Source organism: Callithrix jacchus, chromosome 17 (genome assembly GCF_049354715.1).
Source record: "Callithrix jacchus isolate 240 chromosome 17, calJac240_pri, whole genome shotgun sequence".
In the NCBI taxonomy this organism is placed as follows: Eukaryota; Metazoa; Chordata; class Mammalia; order Primates; family Cebidae; genus Callithrix; species Callithrix jacchus.
The window spans coordinates 8,423,497-8,448,895 of NC_133518.1; the positions used below are offsets into that span (position 1 = coordinate 8,423,497).

At 36.4% G+C, this 25,399-nt stretch overlaps 1 long non-coding RNA gene across 1 annotated transcript in view; it reads left to right on the top strand.

Annotated features, from left to right (window-relative positions):
- LOC144579950 (uncharacterized) overlaps positions 1 to 25,399 on the top strand; it is a 116,357-nt gene that overhangs the window by 20,426 nt on the left and 70,532 nt on the right. Inside the window, exon 3 of the long non-coding RNA XR_013528709.1 lies at positions 25,296 to 25,348. This is a non-coding gene — a long non-coding RNA (uncharacterized LOC144579950). The remainder of the gene's footprint in view (positions 1 to 25,295; positions 25,349 to 25,399) is intronic.

A 25,399-nucleotide genomic window follows, 5' to 3' on the forward strand; every position in this document is an offset into this window, starting at 1 on the left:
ATTGTGAATGGGAGTGTGCTCATGATTTGTCTATCTGACTATTATTGATATATAGAAATGCTTGTAAGTTTTGCACATTGATTTTATATCCTGAGACTTTGCTGAAGTTGCTTATCAGCTTAAGGAGTTTTGGGGCTGAGACAATGGGGTTTTCTAAATATACAATCATTTCATCTGCAAACAGAGGCAATTTGACTTTCTCTCTTCCTGTTTAATATTTCCTTCTCTTGCCTGATGGCCCTAGCCAGAACTTCCAATACTGTGTTGAATAAGAGTAGTGAGAGAGGACATCCTTGTCTTGTGCCAGTTTTCAAAGGGAATGCTTTTATCTTTTGCCTGCTCAGTATGACACTGGCTGTGAGTTTGTCGTAAATGGCTTTTATTATTTTGAGGTACCTTCCATCAATACCTAGTTTATTGAGTATTTTTAGCATGAAGAGGTGCTGAATTGCATTGAAGGCCTTTCCTGCATCTATTGAGATGAACCCATGGTTTTCATCTTTGGTTCTGTTTATGTGATGGGTTACTGACTTATTGATTTGCATATGTTTATTGATTTGCATGTGTTGAAATAGCTTTGTATCCCAGGGATGCAAAAGCTGATTTGATCACGGTGGATAAGCTTTTTGATGTGCTGCTGGATTCACATTGCTAGTATTTTATTGAGAATTTTCAAATTGATGCTCATCAGGGACATTGGCTTGAAGTTTTCTTTTTCTGTTATGTCTCCACCAAATTTTGGTATCAGGCTGATGTGACCTCATAAAATGAGTTAGGGAGTAGTCTCTCTTTTGCTACTGTTTGGAATAGTTTCAGAAAGATTGGTTCCAGCTTCTCTTTGAACCTCTTGTAGAATTCAATTGTGAATCTGTCTGGTCCTGGGCTCCTTTAGTTACTAGGATATTAATTACTGCCTCAATTTTAGAACTTGTTATTGGTCTTTTCAGGGATTGAACTTCTTCCTGGTTTAGTCTTGGGAGGGTGCATGTGTCCAGAAAGTTATTCATTTCTTCCAGATTTTCTAGTTTGTTTGCATAGAGGTGTTTATAGTATTCTCTTTGTAGTCTGTATTTCTGTGGGATCCGTGGTCATATCCCCTTTATCATTTTATTGTGTCTATTTGATTCTTTTATCTTTTTTATTAGTCTGGCTAGCAGTCTATCTATTTTGTTAGTCTTTTCAAAAAAACAGCTCCTGGTTTTATTGGTATTGTAAAAGGCATAGAGATATAAAATGCCTCTGCCTCTTGAATTTGTTTGCTCTTGATTTTCTAGTTTTTTAATTGTGATGTTATGGTGTTGATTTTAGACCTTTCAAGCTTTCTCCTGAGGGCATTTAGTGCTATAAATTTCCCTCTAAACACTACTTTAGCAGTGTCCCAGAGATTCTGGTACACTGTGTCTTGGTTTTCATTGGTTTCAAAGAACTGATTTATTTCTGCCTTAATTTCATTATTTACTCAGTAGTCGTTCAGGAGCAGGTTGTTCACTTTCCATGTAGTTGGGCCATTTTGAGTGAGTTTCTTAATCCTGAGTTCTAATTTTATTGTACTGTGGTCTGAGAGACTGTTATGATTTCTGTTCTTTTGAATTTGCTGAGGAGTGTTTTACTTCCAATTATGTGGTTGATTTTAGAATAAGTGCTATATCATGCTGAGAATAATGTACATTTTGATGTTTTGGTGTGGAGAGTTCTGTAGATGTCTACTAGGTTTGCTTGGTCCAGAGCTGAGTTCAAATCCTGTATATCCTTGTTAATTTTCTGTCTCATTGATCTGTCTAGTACTGACAGTGGGTGTTAAAGTCTCCCACTATTAGTGTGTGGGAACCCAAGTCTCTTTATAGGTCTTTAAGAACTTGTTTTATGAATCTGGGTGCTCCTATATTGGTGCATATATATTTAGGATAGTTAGCTCTTCTTGTTGCATTGATCCCTTTACCATTATGTAATGCCCTTCTTTGTCTCTTTGTTGGTTTAAAGTCTGTTTTATCTGAGACTAAGATAGCAGCCCCTGCTTTTTTATTTCTTCTTTTTATTTGCTTGGTAAATCCTCCTCCAACCCTTTATTTTCAGCCAATGTGTATCTTTGCATGTGAGCTGGGTCTCCTGAATACAGCACACCAATGGGTCTTAACTTTTTGTCCAATTTGCCACTCTACACAGAGTTTGTTATTAATTGGGGCAGTTAGCCGATTTACATTTAAAGTTAATATTGTTACCTGTGAATTTGACCTGTAATTATGATGCTAGTTGGTTATTTTGCACATTAGTTAATGCAGTTTTTTCATAGTATCAATGGTCTTTACATTTTGGTTTATTTTAGCAGTGGCTGGTATCAGCTTTTCCTTTCCATATTTCATGCTTCCTTCAGGAGCCCTTGTAAGGCAGGCCTGGTGGCAAAAAAATCCCTCAGCATTTGCTTATCTGTAAAAGATTTTATTTCTCCTTCACTTATGACACTTAGTTTGGTTGGATATGAAATTTTGAGTTGAAAATTATTTTCTTTAAGAATGTTAAATATTGGCCCCCAGTTTCTTCTGGCTTGTAGAGTTTGTGCAGAGAGCTTCTCTGTTAGTCTGATGTGTTTCCCATTGAGGGTAACCTGACCTTTCTCTCTGGCTGCCCTTAACATTTTTTTCTTCATTTCAATCTTGGTGAATCTGACAATTGTGTGTCTTGAGGTTCCTCTTCTCAAGGATTATCTTTGTAGTATTCTCTGTATTTTCTGAATTTGAATGTTGGCCTGTCTTGATAGGTTGGGGAAGTTCTTGATAATATCCTGAAGTATATTTTCCAACTTCTTTCCATTCTCTCCATCACTTTCAGGTACACCAATCAAACATAGGTTTGGTCTTTTCACATAGTCCCATATTTCTTGGAGCTTTGTTCATTCTTTTCCATTCTTTTTTCTCTTTCATGCTTTATTTCATTAAGTTGGTCTTTAATCTCGGATATCCTTTCTTCTGTTTGATCTATTTGTCTGTTGATGCATGTGTATGCTTCATGAAGTTCTTGTGCTATGTATTCAGCTCCATCAGGTCATTTATGTTCTTTACTAAACTGGTTATTCTAGTGAGCAATTTGTCTGACCTTTTTTCAAGGGTTGTAGCTTCCTTGCATTGGGTTAAAATATGCTCCTTTAGCTCAGAGGAGTTTGTTATTACCCACCTTCTGAAGTCTACTTCTGTCAGTTTGTCAAACTCATTCTCCATCCTGTTTTGTTCCCTTGCTGGTGAGGAGTTGTGATCCTTTGGTGGAGAAGAGGCATTCTGGCTTTTGGAATTTTCAGCCTTTGTGTGCTGGATTTTCCTCATCTTCATGGATTTATCTACCTTTGATCTTTCCTGTTGGTGAATTTTGGATGAAGTTTTTGCATGGTCATCCTTTTTGTTGATGTTGATGCTATTTATTTCTTTGTTAATTTTCCTTCTAACAGTCAGGCCTCTCTTCTGCAAGTCTGCTGGAGTTTGCTGGGGGGTCCACTCCAGACCCTGTTTGTCTGGGTATCACCAGGTGGCTGCAAAACAGCAAAGATTGCTGCCTGTTCCTTCCTCTGGAAGCTTCATCCCAGAAGGGCTCCCACCAGATGCCAGCCACAGCTCTCCTGTATGAAGTATCTGTTGACCCCTGCTGGGAGGTGTCTCCCAGTCAGGAGGCAAGGAAGTCAGTGACCCACTTGAGGAGGCAATCTGTCCCATAGCAGAGCTCTAGTGCTGTGCTGGGAGATCCACTGCTCTTTTCAGACCTGACAGGCAGGAACGTTTAAGTCTGCTGAAGCTGCACCCACAGACACCCCTTCCCTTGGGTGCTCTGTCCCAGGGAGAAGGGAGTTTTATCTATAAGTTCCTGACTGGGGCTGCTGCCTTTCTTTTAGATATTCCCTGCCCAGAGAGGAGGAATCTAGGGAGACAGTCTGGCTACAGTGGCTTTGGGGACCTGTGGTGGATCCACCCAATTCAAACTTCCTGGTGGCTTTGTTTGCACCCTAAGGGAAAATCACATACTCAATCCTCAGTAGTGGCAGACACCCCTCTCCACACCAAGCTCAAGCATCCAAGGTCAACGTCAGACTGCTGTTCTGGCAGCAAGAGTTTCAAGCCAGTGAATATTAGCTTGCTGAGCTCCATGGGAGGTGGGATCCCTGAGCAAGATCTGTTGGCTCCCTGGTTTCAGCCCCCTTTCCAGGGGGCTGGTGTTTCAGGTCCCACTAGTGGGGAGCAGGGAACCACTCCTGCAGCTAGCTAGGTGTCTGCTCAATTGGCTGCCCAGTTTTGTGCTTGAAACCCAGGGCCCTTGTGATATAGGCACCCAAAAGAATCTCCTGGCGTGTGAGTTGTGAAGATCATGGAAAAAATGTAATGTCTAAGCCAGATAGCAATGTCTCTTACTGCAGGGTCCCTCACAGCTTCCCTGGGCTGGGCAGGGAGTTTCCCAACTCCTTGTACTTCCTGGGTGAGGCAACACCCCACCCTGCTTCTGCTCACCCTCCATGGGCTGCACCCACTGTCTAAGCAGTCCCAATGAGATGAACTGGATACCCCACTTTCTGCATTGGTCTCACTTGGAGCTGCAGATGGGAGCTGAAGACTAGGGCTGTTTCTATTCAGCCATCTCTCCTGGGAATCCAGAAATGGATTCTATAATATCATTTTGACTATCACATTTGATATTTTTAATGAGGTTTTGGATACTAGTTTGATTTGCTTTTTTAAAAATTTAAACTCATCAAAACAGGACTGGAGATGAAAGGATACCGATTGCTGACACTTCTGCTGCTCAGCTTGTTACACTGATTTGATCTGTAAGCAGAGCCCTGTTTTGTTAACTTCTTGAGGGATAAACATTACAAGCCTTTTACAATATGGTAAAAGAAATATTTTCATTCAAATTTTATATTTTAGGGAAGAGTAATTTGTTTAGGAATTTACATTTTGGAGAAAAAAATTTATTCTTTTTTTTAAGATCTAGAATTCCTTTTTGTAGTAATGCACAGTTGGCTACATGAGCATAAACAAATATGAAATTACATACTGAGAGAGCCTACATTAAGAAAGTAAAATAAATTCAATACATAGACAGGAAATATCATTCTATGTCATTTTGTGAATAAAAGAATATGTTTTCTTGTGTCAGAGTTGCCCTGGTTAAAAACAGAAAAAGCCTAGACTGCTTCTTTGGGCTCTTAATAACTTCTCTTGCACTGAGTCCTCATTCATAAACCTGAGAGAGTTATGTGTTTTTCTACCTTTCACTGCCTCATTCTTATTTACTCTAGGACAAGATGTTTTTAGAAAATTTTTAATACCAATAATTTGATATGGCCCCTTGCTAATGATATAACATCCTCCTTTTTGGGAACCACTAAAAACAAAAAACAAAAGCAAAACAACAACAACAAAAAAAACCTTCCTCCTGTCTATGTCCTGGTGGGAGATCTTTTCTAGGCTTCTTTTGAGAATAGATTCACTCCTTGATTAAGAATAAAAGCCTGGAGAGACCAAAGTCAATAATGTGTGGCTACAGTATCCCTTAAAAAAAGACCTTTTCTTTTTCTGCTTGCAGGAAGTAATTGACTCTTTCTTTGAAGTAAAGCCTGTTTATCATGTTATCTACCTAGTTTTTATAACACTTCTTTTAAGAAAAAGTTTTATTTGGTTTTCTATTGACTAATAATAATTGTATATATTTAGAGGATACAATGTGATGTTTTAATCCAAGTATATATACATTGTGGAATGATCAAATCAGGCTAATTAACATATTTATCACCACAAATATTGATCACATCTTGGTGGTGAAAACATTTGAAATTCTTTTAGCTATTTTGAAATATACAATACATTGTTATTAACTGAAGTCACCATACTGTGACCTATTGGTCACCAGAATTTATTCCTCCTGCTTAGCTGAAACTTTGCACCCTTTGATTATTAACATCTACTATCCTACTCAACATCCACTCCCCCGACCCTAGCATGAAAACAGCTATGCAGTAACATCTTATTGTGATTTTAATTTGCATTTCTCTGATTAGACTTTTTGAGCATTTTGTCATGTATCTGTTGGCCATTTTTATAAATTTCTTTTGAGAAATATTTTTTCAAGTTCTTTGTCCATTTTTTAATATAATTATTTATTTTCTTGTTATTGAGTAGTCTAATTTCTTTGTACATTTTGGGTATCAGCCCTTTATCCAATATATGACTTACAAATATTTCTCTCAATCTGTGGGATATCCCTTCACTTTTCACTCTGTTAATTGTTTTCTTTGGTATGCAGAAGTTTTTTTTTAATTTGATGCAATCCTATTAGTCTATTTTTGTTTTTACTGCCTAAGTTTGTGATTTTAATCTATTCTTTTTTTAGGCAGTGAGACAAGAGACCATATTTATTCTTTTGTATATGGACATTCAGTTATTAAATGTGTGGATTTTTTTTTTCTGGGGTCTCTATTCTATTCCATTAATCTATAGGTTGTTTTTATGACAGTGCCATGCTGTTTTGGTTACTGGAGCTTTGTAATATGTTTTGAAATCCAGTAATTGATGACTACAACTTTGTTCTTTTAGCTCAAGATGGCTTTGGCTATTTAGGAATATTTTGGTTCCAAATAAGTTTTAGGGTTTTTTTCTATTTCTGTGAAGAATGACATTAAAATTTTGACAGGGATTATATTGGATGGGTAGACTGCTTTGGGTAGTATGGCTATTTTGACAACATTAATTTTTCTAATCTCTGAACCTAGAACATAGAATATCTTTCCATTCATTTGTATCTTTTTCAATTTATTTCATTAATGTTTTATAGTTTTCTGTATATGAATTTTTCACATCTTAAAATACTCCTAAGTGTTTTGTTTTTGATGCTATTGTAAATGAGATTGTTTTCTTAATTTCTTTTTCAGATAGTCTGTAGTGTATAGAAAAGCTACTAATTTTTGTAGATTGATTTTATATCCTGCAACATCACTGATTTTCTTTATTAGTTCTAACAGTTTTTTTGGTAGAGGCATTAGATTTTCTTTATATAAGATATGTCATCAACAAACAGAGACAATTTCTCTTCTTTCTAAGTGAATGTCTTTTATTTTCCTTACCATTTGCTCTGGTTAGGACTTCTAGTACTATATTGAATAGATTTGGTGAAAGTGGGCATCTGTGTCTTATTCATGATCTTAGAGAAGAAGTCTTCAACTTTTTACCATTGATGTTAGATGTTGGTTTGTTGTATATAGCCTTTATTGTGTTGAATTTTTTATACTTAATGTATTGAGAGTTTTTAATCATAAATGGTGTTGAATTTTGTTAAATTCTTTTTCTGCATCTATTGAATAATCATGTAGTTTTTACGTCTCTGTTCATCAGGGTTATTGGCTTGTACCTTTAATTTTTTTTTTTGTTTGTTTTTTTCTGGGTTTGGTGTTAGGGTAATAATGACTTTGCAAAATACCATTTGGAAGTACTCTCTCTTCTGCCATGTTTTGGAAGAGATTAAGAAGGATCAGTACTAGTTCTTTAAATGTTTGTTATAATTCAGCCATGAAGCTATCTGGCCTTGGGCTTTTCTTTGATGAAATACTTTTTATTACAGATCCAATATTCTTACTGGCTATTGATCTGTTCAGATTTCATATTTCTTCCTAATTCAGTCTTTATAGGTTTTATATGTCTAGGAGTTTGAACACTTCTAGACTGTCTGATATTTTGACATATAGTTGTTGATAGTAGTTGCTTATTATCCTTCGTAATTTTTGTTATCAGTTGTAATGTCTTATTTTTCATTTATGATTTTGTTTACTTGAGTCTTCCTTTTTTTTTAGTCTACCTAAGTTTTTGTCAATTTTGTTTAGCTTTTCAAGAAACAACTTTAAATTTCACTGATTTTGTATGTTGTTTTTCTAGTCTCTCAATTTATTTCTTTCTGCTCCCAACATTGTTATTTTCTTTCTTTTGGTATCTTTGGTTTTAGATTCTTATTCTTTATCTAGTTTATTAAGATGTAACATTAAGTTGTTTATTTGAGTATTTTTTAGATGTAGGTGTTACTGCTGTGAACTTTCCTTTTTTTATTGCATTTTAGGTTTTGGGGTACATGTGAAGAACATGCAAGATTGTTGCATAGGTACACACGTGGCTGTGTGATGTGCTGCCTTCCTCCCATCACCTATATCTGGCATTTCTCCCCATGCTATCTCTCCCCAACTCCCCACCCCCCGTTTCTCCCCTATTTCCCCCTGACAGACCCCAGTGTGTGATGCTCCTCTCCCTGTGTCCATGTGTTCTCATTGTTCAACACCCATCTCTGAGTGAAAACATGCAGTGTTTGATTTTCCATTCTTGTGCCAGTTTGCTAAGAATGATGGCTTCCAGGTTCATCCATGTCCCTACAAAGGACACAAACTCTTCGTTTTTGATGGCTACATAATATTCCATGGTGTATATGTGCCACAATTTCCCTGTCCAGTCTATCATTGATGGGCATTTGGGTTGGTTCCAGGTCTTTGCTATCATAAACAGTGCTGCAATGAACATTCGTGTGCATGTGTCCCATAGTAGAATGATTTAGAGTCCTTTGGATATATACCCACTAATGGGATTGCTGGGTCAAATGGAATTTCTATGTCTAGGTCCTTGAGGAATTGCCACACTGTCTTCCACAATGGTTGAACTAATTTACACTCCCACCAACAGTGGGAGTCCTGTTTGTACAGGTGTAGTTAGAATTGCCTTGGCAATGGTGGCCCACCCCTATACTGGTGGACTCTCTCTGTAATGGTGGACTGCCTTAGCAAAGGTGGACTGCCTCAGCAATGGCAAACTACCTCCATAGTGGTGGACTGCCTCCGTAATGGTGGGCACTCCGCCCCCACAGAGCTGGACCATCCCAGGTTCAGCTGTGCTTGCTGTGAAACTCTCAATCCAGAGCATTTTCAATTGCTGCTTTTTTGTGGGTGTGGGACCAGCCGGGCCTGATCACCTGGCTCCCTGCCTCCAAGCCCACCCCCCTTTTTTTTCTTTTTTTTGGTTGAATGGTCAACTCTCTCCTAGATGTTCCAGTCACCTGTTGAAAAGGCACCTGGATCTATATGATTTCCCATGCCGTGACCCACTGCGCCTGAGCCTGCTGAGACAGCCACACTGAGATTCGTGGCACTTTTTTGCCTGGGAATCTCCTGGCCTGGCTCCCTGTTTCAGTCCCCTTTTTAGTCAGATGAATGGGCGACTCTGCCTTCCCAGAGCTCCAATCAACAGCCAGGGTGCCGGCCCAAACAGCCATGCCAGTGAAAACAGCTGTGCCGGCCACAGCAGCCACAGGGGTGAACCAGCTGCACTGGTGTCCCATGGGGCTCCTCTGCCTGGAAATCTCCTGGTCTGCGGGCAATAAAAATTTGTCTGGAAATGTGGCATTTACTCACCCTCTGCACTTTCACTGGGAGCTGCAATCCTGAGCTCCTCCTAACTGGCCATCCTGGATCCCTCCTCAAACTTTCCTCTTAAGTCTGCTTTTGCTATATACTATAATATGCTGTATGTTCATATGTTTTTGTCTCAACATGTTTTTAAACTTTCCTTTTAATTTGTTCTTTTATCCAATAGTTGTTCAGAAGCATATTATTTAATTTCTATGTATTTGTTAATCTTTTGTGATTCTCTCTGTTATTTATTTCTAGTTTCATACCATTGTGGTTGGAAAAGATACTTAATATGATTTTGACCTTCTTAAATTTATGGCCTAACAAATAATCTATCCTATGAAAGTTTCTAAGTATATTTAAGAAGAAAGTGTATTCTGTTGCTATTGGAAGCAATGTTTTGTATATATCTGTTAGGTTCATTTAGACTAAAATGTAGTTCAAGTTTAATGTTTTCTATGGACTTTCAACACCAGACAGATAATCTGACTTGTGTTGAATATCGGGTATTAAAATTCCACATAATTATTTGTATTGTAGCCTGTCTCCCTTCAGATCTTTTAATGTTGGCTTTATATATTTTGATGCTCTGATGTTTGGTGCATATATATTTATAATTCTCATATTCTCTTGATAAAATTATCCATTTATCACTATAATGGCCTTCTTTGTCTTATCGTTACAGTTTTTGGCCAAAAGTCTATTTTGTTTGAAATATGTATAGTTACCTCTGCTCTCTTTTGGTCATTACATAAGTACTTAACCAGGTTATCAATTTACATTGGATGGTACACACTGGTAAGGAAAGGTCTGCATAATGGAAAGTGCTTTAACACAGAATTTGCCAGCATTCAATTTAATTTAATTATTGTCAACACACACATCAAATATGTGATGTGGAGGTGAAGGGGTTGCCTTGTAAGGAAATACGAGAATTATGTCTCAAGGGATATAAGGTGACTTAGCTCTCAGAGGTTTTTTTTCCTGGGGGGTGAGGGGAGTAACAAAAGTGATTTTCAGGGTTAGCCTAGAATCATTCTTAATGAAGGTATCATTTGTTTCTTCCCTGAATACATTATTTTCTGACATATGCTTTATGCTCCTACCACACTGAATTTCTTACGTTACTCTGAGCTCAGGCCTTGTTATACTTCATCCTGTGTCCTTGCACGTGTTCGTCCCCCGTCATACTTTTCCTTGTTTTTCTAGCTAAAACAAGAAGAGACCTTGAAGGGTCAATGCACTTGCATTTCATTAGTGCTACATGACGGATTTTTTACACTCCTTTTTTAAGTATGCCTTTTTATTCCTCAATTCTATCTTTGTCATTATTGATATTGGACAACTCTCTGGCCTTTTTGGTTTTGTTTTGCTTTTGAAAGCATAATCTTTTTCTAAGCTCCCTTATAGGTCCTTGATTTTATTTCCAAATGCCCCTTTCCCTCTGAAGCTAACCATTATTTTTCATAATCTTGGTACTGGCCCCATCTGCCTCTCTGAAGGACATTATGCTCATATTTATCTTCCTCTCCTTAGAATCAATTTTTATTTGCTTTTTCTGGCCTCAATATTAAAAATCTGAGTTTTTCATCTAAATAAATACAGACTTTTCACAGATCTTCCTGTACTTTGTAGCTGTTTATATGCCTTGTATCATTCTTTTTAGCAACCCAAATACATTTTGACTCCCCATTTCCCTTGCTTCTGCCTGTACCATTGAATTGAACACAGTATTTACAATGTCATTATGATGCACTTATAATCAGATTTAAGAGCTTCTATTTAGTCCTCTTGCTTTTTTACATCTCAGAGATATTCTGATTATGTTGGCAATTTCAACTGTTTTCCAAACTTTGCCTTCCCATTACTCTCATTGATGTAGTGATTCCAGGTTCTCGTGTGGTTCCTCTTCCCTCCATCACCAGGTCTTCTTTCTTCTTCAGTACCTCAACTGTGGGAAATCCCCAAACTTTATTTCTTGACCTTCTATTCTCAAACTATTTTGGAGAAGATATTATCCTCTATTTTTGTCTTAAATCTACATCTGTAAATCAATTGTTCCCAAATACTAATATTTTGCCAAATATTTCCATCAGTCTTTAACTGTTTAGTTCAAGCTACCTACAAGAAAGCTTTTTTTGAAATTTTCTAAAAACTAAAAATTTAGTGTGACTATAACCAAACTTCCCATTTTTGTCCCCAATAATGTCCCTTTCATTGTCATCCTCATTTCAAGTTGGTCCACTTTTACTCCTCAAAGTTCAAATGCTTGTAATTAATGACAAAGCCCAGTATATTTTCTGATATGTTTTCCTTTCTGTTTTCATTGTCTTCTCCTTCAATTTTCCTTCCTACAGGAAGACTTCACAACTTCTACTAGCTTGAATTTAGTTGCCTACTAGTGTGAATTTAGTTGCCTACTAGCTATATTTTCTCTTTTATATCTTCCAGTTTTCCAAAACTGTATCTTACATTCTCTCATCTTTAATAAAAATATTACCTTTCTCTAACTCTTTTTCCATTTAGTAACCCCATTATACAATTGGGCCCTTGTATTATAAATAGACTATTCAGAAATCTGTTGACTAAGTCAAAATGACACTTTCAGTAATCATTCTCTACTGCCTCCTACAACCGGCAGTATTTTTTACTGTCTTTTTACACTTGTTGTATATAAGAAAGTTAATAGTGTTTGTAACACTTCTCAGAAAAATAAGTATAAACATAGCTAACAGGCAGGCTACTAGGTAAATAGAGAGATGAAAATGATAATATACCACTGAATAGATGTCTTTTGGTGATGGACATAATCTCCCTGGCACTTAGCTTTGTTCCTCTCTATGGAAGTTTATGGGGAACGGGTTGGTGAAAAAAGCTTTGGTTCTGTCTTATTCTGTTATGGTAGTGTATGGCTTAGCACTCGTGTGGTTTCCTAGAATTTTACAAATTTTATTCTTTCAACTGCTTCCATGAGAATAGAAGCTATACCACTTCTCATCTTGGCTAGAATATCTAGCTTTACTACAAGAGAAAAGCCCAAATCAAAATAAAACAACTATAATTTGTTGACTAAATTTTATTCAAGGCAATTTTATATACTGATTTCACATTAAAATTTAGACATTATATAGGCAATTTGAAAGCAGAAATTTAAGACAAGTAAAGTATAACTGGAAACATGTATTTAGTCTTTTCTGTTTTAAATTTGAGCCCTTTGGCAAGAATTCAAATTATACAGCTTTTTTTAAAAATGAAACCTAAGTAGTCTTTAGTTTAAATAATCTTAGATCTAAATGTATTTTTATATGATTTTTAAAACTTAATAACTACATAACCAACTAAAAATTTAGCAAATTCTGAAAAAATTCCATGCAACCCATCCATTAATTTTTAAATATTCTCTTTTAATATTTTAAAAATATTTATGTGTTTTGCATGTCTGTAATTATAGTGTTCGTGCTTTTTCCTGTGGAATTATAAAACAACACAATATCACAACTATTTCCCCTGCATATGCTGCATAGCTTCCATGCTTCTGTGATGTTTTTAAACAACAGAGTCTAAGGATTGAGCAGGGTAAAGTCTAAGGACACAGAGCTAAAGCATTTCCTTTCCTTGATAATAGGCCAGCTGCCCATTGACTTCCCAGCTTTTAGCTCACTGTCACACACTATTGTATGATGTTTGTTCTAAAATTGTTAATCTACAAAGAATAATTAAGGCTCATTGCCTTGAGATTTACAAAAGTAGAATTGGCTTTATATGAGAGATTCTTCCTAATGTAACGCAGACAGAAAATAATGAGGAGTAATGTTTTTATCTGTGAAATAAATTCTCAATTTAAAGATCCTCATGCTGAGAAGGAAACATCCAACCATTTCAGTATATAGAGATGCAAGACATTTGATCTTTTTTCCTTGACATTTCTGTCATATTCAGCCATCATCCTGGTTACCAGCACCTTCCCCATTACTTAAAAATCCTGTTTGATCTGTGTTCATCAATTACTGCATCAGCAGCTCTGCCTCTCCATTAGTTTGAATGAGCTGGAATCAAGAAGAAATGGACCTCGGTTAACTAAACACTTAGTTCTCTTTTTAGTGTATGATACCTTTTACTTTCCCCTTGTATTGAAAAAATATTATTTTTTTTGCTTCCCACCTCAATGCCCAGTACTTTCCATGTGTTTGAAATTATATTTTTGTTATTATTTGAGGGTTACTTTTATAGAATATTAGTTTCATTTTTATGATATGTTATTATTTCTTGTTCTATCATTAAAAAATTCTATTTTAAAAAGTTATTACATCTGTATTTAGTTTTTTTATTATTATACTTTAGGTGCTGGGGTACATGTGCAGATCATGCAGGATTCTTGCATAGGTACATACATGGCAATGTGGTGTGCTGCCTCCATCCCCCTGTCACCTATACCTGGCATTTCTCCCTATGTTATTCCTCCCCGACCTCCCCAGCCCCCTCCTGTCACTCCCCTGCTGCCCCACCCCAGAGAGACCCCAGTGTGTGGTGCTCCCCTCCCTCCCTGTGTCCATGTGTTCTCATTGTTCAACACCTGCCTATGAGTGAGAACATGTGGTATTTGATTTTCTATTCTTGTGTCAGTTTGCTGAGAATGATGGTTTCCAGATTCATCTATGTCCCTACAAAGGACACAAACTCATCATTTTTTATGGCTGCATAGTATTCCATGTGTATATGTACCACAATCTTCTTGTCCAGTCTATTAATGATGGGTATTTGGGTTGGTTCCAGGTCTTTGCTTTGTAAACAGTGCCACTATGAACATACGTGTGTATGTGTCTTTAAAATAGAATGATTTATGATCCTTTGTGTATTTACCCACTAATGGGATTGCTGGGTCAAATGGAATTTCTATTTCAAGGTCCTTGAGGAAGTGCCACACAGTCTTCCACAATGGTTAAATGAGTTTACACTCCGACCAACAGTGTAAAACTGTTCCTATTTCTCCACATTCTCTCCAACATCTGTTGTCTCCAGATTTTTTAATGATCACCATTCTAACTTGTGTAAGGTGGTATCTCAATGTGGTTTTGATTTTCATTTCTCTAATAATCAGTGATTATGAGCATTTTTTCATATGTTTTTTGGCCTCATGTATGTCTTCTTTTGAAAAGTGTCTGTTCATGTCCTTCTCCCATTTTTGAATGGGTTTGTTTGCTTTTTTCTTGTAAATCTGTTTTAGTTCTTTGTAGATTCTGGATATTAGCCCTTTGCCAGATGGGAAGATTGCAAAAAATTCTTCTCATTGTGTTGGTTGCCAGGTCACTCTAATGATTATTTCTTTTGCTGCGCAGAAGCTCTGGAGTTTAATTAGGTCCCATTTGTCTATTTTGGGTTTTGTTGCCAATGCTTTTGGTGTTTTAGTCATGAAGTCCTTGCCTATGCATATGTCCTGAATGGTTTTGCCTAGGTTTTCTTCTAGGGTATTTATGCTGTTAGGTCTTACATTTAAGTCTTTAATGCATCTGGAGTTAATTTTAGTGTAAAGTGTCAGGAAGGGATCCAGTTTCTGTTTTCTGCACACTGCTAGCCAGTTTTCCCAACACCATTTATTAAACAGGGAATCCTTTCCCCATTGCTTGTTTTTGTCAGGTTTGTCAAAGATCAGATGGTTGTAGATGTGTGGCCTTGCCTCTGAAGTCTCTGTTCTGGTCCACTGGTCTATATCTCTGTTTTGGTACCAGTACCATGCTGTTTTAATTAATGTAGCTTCATAGTATAGTTTAAAATCAGGTAGCGTGATTCCTTCCACTTTGTTCTTTTCACTTAGAATTGTCTTAGCTATGCAGGCTCTCTTTTGGTTCCATATGAAGTTTAAGGTGTTTTTTTTTTTTTTTTTTCCAGTTCTGTGAAGAAGGTCATTGGTAGCTTAATGGGGATAGCATTGAATCTATAAATTACTTTGGGCAGTATGGCCATTTTCACAATATTGATTCTTCCTAACCATAAGCATGGAATGTTTCTCCATCTGTTTGTGTCCTCTCTTATTTCCTTGAGCTGTGGTTTGTAGTTCTCCTTGAAGAGGTCCTTTACATCCTTTGTTATTTGTATTCCTAGGTAATTTATTCCCTTGTAGCAATTGTGAATGGGAGTTCACTCATGATTTGGCTCTCTGGGTTAGTCTGTTATTGGTGTATAGAAATGCTTGTGATTTCTGCACATTGATTTTGTATCCTGAGACTTTGCTGAAGTTGCTTATCAGTTTAAGGAGATTTTGGGCTGAGATGATAGGGTCTTCAAAATATACAATCATGCCATGTGCTGATAGAGACAATTTGACTTCCTCCTTTCCTAATTGAAAACCCTTTCTTTATTTTTCTTGCATAATTGCTCTGGCTAGCACTTCCAATATTATATTGAATAGGAGTGGTGAGAGAGGGCATCATTGTCTAGTGCCAGATTTCAAAGGGAATGCTTCCAGGTCTTGCCCATTCAGTATGATATTGTCTGTAGGTTTGTCATAAATAGCTTTTATTATTTTGAGATGTGTTCCTTCAATACCGAGTTTATTGAGAGGTTTTAGCATAAAGTGATGTTGAATTTTGTCGTAGGCCTTCTCTGCATCTATTGAGATAGTCATGTGGTTTTTCTTTGGTTCTGTTTATCTGGTGGATTACATTAATAGACTTGCGTATGTTGAACCAGCTTTGCATCCCTGGGATGAAGTCTACTTCATTGTGATGGATAAGCTTTTTGATGGACTGTTGCAATAGTTTTGCCAGTATTTTACTGAAGGTTTTTGCATTGATGCTCATCATGGATACTGGCCTGAAGTTTTCTTTTTTTGTTGAAGTTTCTTTTGGTATCAGGATGTTGTTGGTCTTATACAACAATTTGAGAAGAATGCTCCTCTTTGTACGTCTGGTAGAATTCAGTTGTGAACCCATCTGGACCTAGGGTTTTTTTGGTTGGTAGGCTATTAATTGCTGCCTCAACTTCAGCCCTTGTTATTATTCTGTTTAGGGTTTCAATTTCTTCTTGGTTTAGGCTTAGGAGGGTGCAAGTGTTCAGGAATTTATCAATTTCTTCCAGGTGTACTGGTTTATGTGCATTGGGTTGTTTGTAGTAATCGCTGTTGGTAGTTTGTATTTCTGTGGAATCAGTGGTGATATCTCCTTTTTCCTTTTTTATTACATCTATTTGAGTCTTCTTTCTTTTCTTTTTTATTAATCCAGCCAGCAGTCTGTCTATTTTGTTGATCTTTTCAAAAAATCAGCTCCTGGATTTATCAATTTTTTGAAGGTTTTTTTGCATCTCCATCTCCTTCAGTTCTGCTCTGATCTTAGTTGTTTCTTGTCTTCTGCTAGCTTTTGAGTTTTTCTCATCTTGCTTCTCAGCTCTTTCAATTTTGATGCTAGGGTGTCTATTTTAGATCTTTCCTCACTTCCAATGTGGACATATATTACTATAAATTTTCCTCTAGACACTGCTTTAAATGTGTCCCAGAGATTCTCGTATGTTGCATCTTTGTTCTCATTGGTTTCAAAGAACATTTTTATTTCTGCCTTCATTTCATTGTTTATCCAGTTGACATAAAGGAGCAGGTTGTTCAGTTCCTTGAAGTTGTGTAATTCTGAGTTAGTTTCTTAACTCTGAGTTCTAATTTGATTGCCCTGTGGTCTGAGAGACTGTTTGTTAAGATTTTCATTCTTTTGCATTTGCTGAGGAGGGATTTACTTCCAATTATGTGGTCAATTTTAGAGTAGGTGCAATGCAGTGTGGAGAAGAATGTATATTCTGTGAATTTGAGATGGAGAGTTCTGTAAATGTCTATTAGGTCTGCTTGGTCCAGATCTGAGTTCAAGTCTTGGATATCTTTGTTCATTCTGTGTTTCATTGATCAGTCTAATATTAACAGTGGAGTGTTAAAGTCTCCCACTATTATTGTGTGGGAGCCTAAGTCTCTTTGTAGTTCATTAAGAACTTGCTTTATGTATCTGGGTGCTCCTCTACTGGGTACATATATATTTAGAATCATTAGCTCTTCTTACTGCGTTAATTCTTTTGCCATTATGTAATGCCCTTCTTTGTCTCTTTTGATCTTTGTTGGTTTAAAGTCCAGTTTATCTGAGACTAGCAATACAACTTCTGTTTTCTATTGCTCTCCATTTGCTTGATAAATCTTCCTCCATCTCTTTATTTTTTGCCTATGTGTGTCCTTGCACATGAGATGCATTTCCTGAATACAGCACACAGACGGGTCTTGACTTCGTATCCAATTTGCCAGTTTGTGTCATTTGATTGTGGCATTTAGCCCATTTACATTTAAGGTTAATATTTTTATTTGTGAATTTGATTTTGCCATTTTGATGCTAGCTGGTTGTTTTGCCCATTAGTTGATGCATTTTCTTCATTGTATTGATGTTCTTTACCATTTGATATGTTTTTGGAGTGACTAGAACTGGTTGTTCCTTTCTTTGTTTAGTACCTCTTTCAGGAGCTCTTGTAAGGCAGGCCGGGTGGTGAAGAAATCTCTCAGCATTTGCCTGTCCATAAAGGATTTTATTTCTCCTTCACTTATGAAGTTTAGTTTGGCTGGATATGAAACTCTAGGTTGAAAATTCTTTCTTTTAAGGATGTTGAATATTGGCCCTCACTGTCTTCTATCTTGTAGGATTTCTGCTGAGAGATCCACTGTGAGTCTGACGGGCTTCCATTTGTGGGTAACCCGACCTTTCTCTCTGGCTGCCCTTAGCATTTTTTCCTTCATTTCAACCTTGGTGAATATGATGAATATGTGCCTTGGGGTTGCTCTTCTTGAAGAATGCCTTTGTGGTGTTCTCTGTATTTTCTGGACTTGAATGGTGGCCTGCCTTGCTAGGTTGGGGTAGTTCTCCTGGATGATGTACTGACGAGTGCTTTCCAGCTTGGATTCATTCTCTCCATCACATTCAGGTACACCTACCAAATGTAGATTAGGTCTTTTTATATAATCCCATATTTCTTAGAGACTTTGTTCATTTCTTTTCACTCTTTCTTCTCAATTCTTGCCTTCTCATTTTATTTCATTGAGCTGATCTTCAATCTCTGATATCCTTTCTTCTGCTTGGGGAATTTGGCTGTTGAAACTTGTGAATTCTTGGTGAAGTTCTCATCCTGTGTTTTTCAGCTTCATTAGGTCGTTTATATTCTTCTCAAGGTTGTTTATTCTAGTTAGCATCTCATCTAACCTTTTTTTATAGGTTTTTAGTTTCTTTGCATTGGGTTAGCACATGTTCTTTTAGCTCTGAGAAGTTTGTTATTACCCACCTTCTGAAGCCTGTTTCTGTCAATTCATCAGATTCATTCTCCATCCATCTTTGATCCCTAGCTGGTGAGGAGTTGTGGTCTTTTGGAGGAGAAGAGGCTTTCTCATTCTTGTTGTTTTCATCCTTTTTGCACTGTTTTCCTCCCATCTTAGAGGGGTTATCTACTTGTGGTCTTTGTATTTGGTGACTTCCAAATTGGATGTTTGAGTGGACATCCTTTTTGTTGATGTTGAAGCTATTTCCTTCTGTTTCTTAGTTTTTTCTCTAACAGTCAGGCCCCTCTGCTTCAGGACTGCAGGAGGTCCACTCCAGACCTTGCTTGACTGGGGATCACCCTCATGGGCTACAGAACAGTAAGGTTTACTGCTGGTTTCTTCTTCTGTTATCTTTGTCCCAGAAGGGTACCCACCAGATGTCAACCTGAGCCCTCCTTTATGAGGTGTCTTTTTGGGTATGTGAGGGTCAGGGAACTGCTTGTAAAGACAATCTGTCCCTTATAGGAGCTCAAGTGCTCTTCAGGGAGCTTCGTTGTTCCATGCAGAGCTGCTGGGCAGGTACTTTTAAGTCTGCTGCAGTGGAACTCATAACTGCCTCTTTTCCCAGGTGCTCTGACCTAGGAAGGTCGGCTTTATTTATAAGTTCCTGAAGTGCTGCTGTCTTTTTTCAGAGATGCCCTGCCCTGCACAGAGTAGTCTAGTCAGTTTGCCAGCAGAAACATTGCTGAGCTGCCAAAGGCTCTGTCTAGCTGTTGTGTGAACTGCCTTGGAATTGGCAGACTGCCTCTGTAGTGGTGGGTGACCTTCCCCCCACTAAGTGGGACTGTCCCAGGTCTAGGTGTACTTGCTGTGAAACTCTCAATCCAGATAATTTCAGATTGCTTGTTTTGTGGGGGTGGTACCCCCTGAGCCAGATCACCTGGCTGCCTGTCTCAGCCCCCCACCTTCAGTTGAATGGGCGGCTCTGTCTCCCAGGCAGTCCAGATGCCAATTGGAATGGATGCCCAGATTTGTGTGAGTTTCTATGTGCCAACCCACGGCACCAGCCATGCTGAAAACTAGTGGCACTTTTCAGCCTGGGAATCTCCTGTTCCTATTTGGCCATCTTGGATTTTCCAACACTAGCTCCTCCTGTATTTAGTTTTAATTAATATATGTTTACCTTCATTCATTCATCAATTTACCACTATTTATTCATTAATTGTGGCCCTCTTTTTTGATAGGAAAAAACAATTTGATTACCTTTATTGAGTTGATTCACTTACTTTGGTTTTAAGAAAGGACCAATTCAGTGGAATGACGATTTGTGATCTGCTGATTTTCCAAAGTATTAGTGTGTGAAATCAGAATCTGTTCATTTCATTGAAATGGAGTTATGCAGCATATCTTGTTGAAAATATAAAATACATTTTATAATAATTACTTCTAATTTTTAATATCTTTATTTTAAGAGCTCACCAATTTTGTTTCCTAAACTCTGTATTGGGATTAAATTGATATTATTTCTATTCAGAAAATAAAGTGTTTATTTTTTACTGGTTAGTTGTCATAATGTTTCATTGTACTTACTGGTGTTGATAACTGGTGTATAAACGTGTTTTAAAATTTGGGCTTATTTAATTGTCTTTTGTTTATTCAAAGGTACTAAATCTTACTTTTTTCTTATTATTTAGGCCTTGTTTCCATTAATCTTTTTTTCTGACCTGTATATAAAGACAAACAATTATTTCATTTTCTCACTCTTTTTAATCATTTTTGCAAAATTCTTCCTCTTTAAAATATTATTCTAGAGATGTTGACTTACACAGTTATTTTGATCTAATAATGACGGATCAATTCCCTAGCTCTTTACTGTCAGTTTATTACATTTTCTGAAATCCAGAGTATACTGGATTGAGGCCAAGTAAAGCATTGTGATATTAAGATTTTCACTTCTCTGGCTCACTGTTTGTGGCCATTCTCCTGATGCTGTGTTCATGTTGTGTTTTGCAGGGGAAAATGTATTTCTTCACAAGAATATTTTAAATTTACTGCTAGCCATTATTTGCCACTCTTATTAGAGATATTTGCCCTTTGCCTAGCAAATATTTGTTGAAGATGCTTCCATGAATAATTATCTCTTCCTATACTATTTAAACTCAAAGTTAATCATGTACATCTAATCAATTGAGAATAAAATCCCATTTTTTAGACTTTGGATTTCATCACAGTAATGAGTAATTTTTGCTAAAGGAAGATTTACTGGGACAAGAAAGCATAATCAGTCTAATTTCATCAAATTAATATTTTATGTCTGAGTCATTCCATTCCTTAGGATAACTGTTTCCTAGCCTACCCACTTGAAATGTATTTATGATATAACTTATATATGCCTAACAATTGCACAAACTTTCTTTTAATTACATTAATTTTGGTATTGTATAAATTGATTTCCACTTTTGTTTCCCTAACAATTGAGTTTGATTTAACATAACTTGGCATGCAACCACAGACCAGAAAACATTTACATAATAAATCAGAGATTAATAGCCATAACAAATTTCCTTCTATTGTATTAATTCACACTTCCACAGTTTATAAAAACACCTATTTTCCCATTTTCTTGTCAGTACACAGCTTCTTATCTGTTCTTGTTGCAGCAGCCTAAAGTTAGAGATCTCTCCATATTTTCTCCCTTGGTCTCTCTGTGTCTCCATTATGCAAGTAATATTTAAATACTGTCTTACCTTAAAAAAATTCAAACAATACACATGTATGTTAGTAAAATACAAATTTCCCCTTCGCTCTTTTTATGGGGCTACTACTCTCAACAGTTCATAGTGATTGTTTTGTAAATTTATTTTAAAACATGTTTGTTGCTACGTACATTTGTAATTTTTTTACATACACATATTAAATTATATACATTCTTCTCTCTTTTTTCTTTGCTTAAAAATATTGTAGGGACATGTCTCTGTTTAATATTTGCATGTATATTATTATGTTCCTTTTAGGTCAACCTTTAGTTTGTTTCCATTTTTTCTGTATTATAACCTTTAAATAAATGTTCATAATTGGTAATTCTGGGGCAGAAAAATGAAAATATATCTAACTTTATTTAATGTTGCAAAATGTATAAAAATTTTTTATTAATAGTGTAGTTCACTTTTTCTACATCCATATTTATTTATTTATTTATTTATTTATTTATTGAGACGGAGTTTCACTCTTGTTACCCAGGCCAGAGTGCAATGGCGTGATCTCAGCTCACTGCAACCTCCGCCTCCTGGGTTCAGGTAATTCTCCTGCCTCAGCCTCCTGAGTAGCTGGGATTACAGGCATGTGCCACTATGCCCAGCTAGTTTTTTGTATTTTTAGTAGAGATGGGGTTTCACCATGTTGACCAGGATAGTCTCGATCTCTTGAGCTCGTGATCCACCCACCTCGGCCTCCCGAAGTGCTGGGATTACAGGCTTGAGCCACCACGCCCGGCCATCCTTATTTACCAATTTCAGAAGGAGAATCTGAAAATCTAATTTATTTTTTACTTTGTGGATTTGTCAATTTCTCCATAATATCAATTTTGCTTCATATATTTCAGGACTATGTTTTCAGTGGTACACATCTATGATTACTCTATATTCCTTGTGGGCTTTTTAATTACAATTTTATGCTCTTGTATTCATTAATACTTTTTCTGAAATCTATTTTGTCTAATATTAGTATTATTTTACCAGTCTTGTTTTCCTTTGGTTAGTTTTCACTTAGAGTCATTGCTGTATTAGCATTCCCCAGAGAAATGAAACCAATGGGATATATATAGAGATATGAGGAGATTTATTATGATAATTGTCTCACATGATTATTGCATCTAAGAAGTCTCACAGTATGTCATCTGCAAGCTGGAGACGCAGGAGAGCCAGTGTTATAATTCAGTCTGAGTCACAAGGCCAGAGAAGCAGGAGAACTGATGGTATAAATTCTGGAGTCCGAAGGGTGGAGATCCAGGAGCTATGATATCTAAGGGTGAGAGATCATGGCTTAAAAAGAGCTCCCAGCTAGAAAAGAGAGTGAAACAATTTCCTCTGCCTCTGCCTTGTTGTTCTACTTGGGACCTCAATGGATTGGATGATACCCACTTACATTGGTGAGAGTGCTTCTTCTTTACTCAGTATACTAACTCAAATGCAAATCTCTCCCAGAAATACTCTCACAGACACACTCAGAAATAACATTATACAAGATATCTGGACATCCCTCAGCCCTGACAAGTTGACACGTAAATTTTACCCTCACATCTTTCTTCTTTATCAACCTCATGTGTGTGGAACTAGATTAATAACAGCTTATAGTTACTAGTGCAGTCATCATTGATGGTCCTTTTCATTTTACTTACATAATTTAAAAAATGACTATTAACAATCTTTTATGTATATGCAAGTGTTGTTTTCTTAAGTGTGTACAAGTTACAGTGTATACTTTTTAAGGTTAAATTTATCATTTATTATCAAACTATCTTTTTGATACTTTTCAACACTTGTGACTGACTTCTTGTTATAACAAATTAGTTCATTACTGATTTTTACCTAAGAATGTGACTGATAAAGAGCTCACTTCAGGAGCAGAAGTGCTGGTTTTGTTATTTTGCTTTTATTTGCTTGTGCTCTGTTATTTGTAGTCTCTTGCTTTCTTGCAGAAATATTTGAAAATCATTTGATCACTTTTGTGAGGATTAGTAAAAATGCATAATTTTACCAATCCACTTGACATGATAAATCAGAATATGAAAGAACAAATGAGTAATTTGTTGATATTTTGGGGTTGAGGAAATTGTATTATTCTCATGGGATATTTTATCTATTATATATGATTAATAAGTATTTGACATGCAAAACTGATGATGCTAGTGTCCATTTGTATATTACAAATATATGTATATGTAAAGTATAATTTAAAATTTTATTTTAAATACAAATTACTTTTATTTAGTTTATTTTATTTTCCCTGTTACAATGAATTAGCTAATGTAGTAATTCTCAAAGTATGGCCTACAGGCATCTGGAGGCCTCTGAGAACCTTTTTTGAAGGTCTATGAAATCAAAATCATTTTCATAATAATACAACTATTTGTATTTTTTGCTGTGTTGACATATACACAGATAATACATATACCACGTAGGGCAAACTGCTAGATCTCTAACATGAATCAAGGCAATGTGAAAAAAAGAAAAACTATACTGGTAGACATTGTATTCAATTTTGCCAAGCACATACAGAAAAAAAAAAAAAAGCAAGTTTTACCTGCAAGTATCTCAGAAGAAGCATTAAATTATGAATTTTTACTAAATCTTGATGCTTGGTTACATGTCTTTTTAATATTATGGATAAGTAGGAAGTATGCATACAGCACTTCTGCTACATTGCAAGTGTAATTGCATGGCTGTGGCATTACTGAAAGCTGAACTGGCCCCTTTTTTCATGAAATATTTTTTTCTTGAAGGACACTGGTTATTCAGACTTGGGAATTTGGCAGACATTTTCTCAAAAAATGGTGAAGTGAGATTGTCACTTCAAGGAACACAACTTACAGTATTTGTGGCCAATGGTAACATTTGAGCTTTTAAGTTAAAATCAGAAGTTTGAAAATGTGCATCCACCACTGTAAATTTGACAGATTCTCAATACGTAAAGACAGGGCCAGCTACATAATTTGCAGGGCTTGGTGCAAAATGAAAACGTGGAGCTCCTTGTTCAAAAAGCAGGAAAAAAGTGCCTCTTAGGTACTAAAACATAAAGCTTTTTTTCCATTCCATGGTCTCTCTCTTGACTTGCCATGGTGTTTTATATTTGCTATTTAATGTTGCTCTAAGCCAAAAAGAATGAAATTATGTATTATTAGCATTAATTTACCGTTTAAATTGCAAAATGCCAGTTTTACATGCAAATATAAAAACATTTCATTTAGATGCAGAATCACAAATTTGAACAATTTGTATTTCATAGTTTATACATGCATATTTTTGTTAATTCTCACCAGAAGGGTAGAAATCATGCACAACCTTAATTAGCTGTTTTTATTTCATTTCTTGACACTTGAACATTCTGTCAACACTATCTTTAGCTTACTTATGAGTAAAGAAGGACTGAACAAAAGGCACTAGAAATTGCCGTTTTTCCTGTTTTTACCCTCATCATTTTCAGTGAAATTGTTGGCTATTATAGGAAAGAAACACCAGTAAGAAAGAATATGACATAATTACCTGTCAGTCCATCTTTCTCAGAATGTCCTGCCTTCTTTCTACATTAGAAACAAGTTCTGGTTTCATTGAAAAGTGTGACCTCTGAGGACTGTTAGTACCCCCATTTAGTTATAAGCTTAACAAGGTAACTGCTATAGTTTGAATGTTTGTCCCCTCCAAAACCCATGTTAAAAATTTAATTGTCATTGTAACAGTATGAAGAGTTAGGACCTATAAGAGGTGTTTCAGTCACAAATAGACTATGCCCTTATCACAGGATTGAGTTCCTTATCATGAAGTGGGCTTACTCCCTATTGCTCTCTATCTCTTGCCCTCTCTTGCTCTTCTGCCTTCCACCATGGGGTGGACTCATCAAGAGAGCCTTCACTAGATACTGGCCCCTTGATTTTGGACTTTCCAGCATACAGACCAGTAAGCTAATAAATTTCTGTTCATTATCAATTGCCCAGTCTGTGATATTCT